Source organism: Hylobates moloch, unplaced genomic scaffold, assembly GCF_009828535.3.
Source record: "Hylobates moloch isolate HMO894 unplaced genomic scaffold, HMol_V3 SCAFFOLD_5, whole genome shotgun sequence".
NCBI lineage: Eukaryota > Metazoa > Chordata > Mammalia > Primates > Hylobatidae > Hylobates > Hylobates moloch.
The window spans coordinates 74802401-74804058 of NW_026652280.1; the positions used below are offsets into that span (position 1 = coordinate 74802401).

Consider the following 1658-nt stretch of genomic DNA (forward strand, 5'->3'; position numbering starts at 1 on the left):
GTGTTTAATGAGAAAATATTCTAATAAAAATTGTAGGCATGAGCTAGACTTTGAAAGTAACTAAAATATGCTCTTTAGCTCAGATTTTTAGGCAAAAAATCACAGAAATTAAGGGATCCTTTTCCTGCTAATTACATTCGCTAAAGCCTTCTTTACTTCCTTATTCCTGAGGCTGTAGATCAGAGGATTCAACATGGGGATCACCACTATGTAGAACACAGAAGCCACTTTGTCCTGATTCAGGGAGTAGCTGAAACTAGGTCTCAGGTAAGTGTAGAAGGAGGTGGTGTAGAAGAGGATTATGGCTGTCAGGTGAGAGGCACACGTGGAGAAAGCTCTGTGCCTCCCCTCCCTTGAATGCATAGAAAAAATGGAGAAGAGAACATAGGAGTAGGAAGAGAGGATGACAAGCAGAGCCCCGACCATATTCACACCAGCAAAAGTGGAAAAGATGCTTTCCTTCAAGTGTGTGTCAGAGCAAGAAAGCTTAAAAAGTGGGGGACTGTCGCAGAAGAAATGATGGATAACATTGGAGCCACAGAATGGCAAGCTGCTGACATAGCTAGTGTTGACCATGGAGTTCAGCAACCCTGCAGCAAAAGCCCCGGCTGCCATTTTTAGGCAGACGGTCCTGGACATGATCAAGGAGTAAAGCAGCGGGCGACATATGGCCACGTACCGGTCATAGGCCATTAACCCAAAGAGGATGCATTCGGTTGACGCCAGGGCGATAAAGAAGTACATCTGTAGGAAGCAGCCAGCAAAAGAGATGGTTTTCTTCTCTGATAATAAATCTGCCAGCATCTTTGGGGTGATGGTGGTTGAGTAACAAACGTCCACAAAGGACAGGTTAGCCAGGAAGAAATACATGGGTGTGTGAAGCTGGGAATCGATCTTGATTAAGAGGATCATCCCGATATTTCCCAGTACAGTAAGTGTGTAAATCACAAGAGATAACAGAAAAAGGATAATCTGTAGCTCCAACGTGTCTGCTAATCCCAATAGGATGAACTCAGTCAGTGAAGTATAATTTTTTCTGGTCATTTATGACAAATATATTTTGTGCAAACTTTATATGAGATGAAAATATTTCTCCCTTTGAAAGTTTATGGAAAAAAATAGAAATGTTAATAAGGATATTCACATATGGAAAAACCTAGGATAATATGGCATAGTCATTAAAGTGACTGAAGGATGATTAGAAGACAAATGGATGAGCATGTGAATTTAATAAACAATGGTCTCTATTGAATTTGGGTTGTAGGTCTCTCAAATTTCTGATCTAAGTCTACATACTTCAGTTTCTGTAAATGTGCATACGTTGTGCTATTTTTTCTATACCAACCCCCATTCAAATCCAAAAGACTGACACATTAATGCTAAAATCACTCCTATTTTCTTTGCAGGTATGTGAGTTTAACTAAAATACATTTTTTTCTTGCCTTTAAAAGAGCTCTATACATTTAATTCCAAAATTTATACATTGCCACCTGCTGCAATAATAGGAATCATTTCAAGTAACACATGTTTTGACATCTATTATATCCTAAAGAATGATATTTAATGTTTTGAAGTAATCCAGTTATTTTAGTTACAATGTACATTATCAAATTAATGCTATGTAGCAGAAAATGTACCTGTCCACTGAAGTGAATACA

General features: G+C 38.5%; 1 pseudogene; it reads right to left on the reverse strand.

Moving 5' to 3' along the window:
- Nucleotides 1–206: 206 nt before the first annotated feature.
- LOC116468146 (olfactory receptor 5F1-like) lies at nt 207–1044 on the reverse strand (annotated as a pseudogene).
- Between the last annotated feature and the right edge of the window lie 614 nt (nt 1045–1658).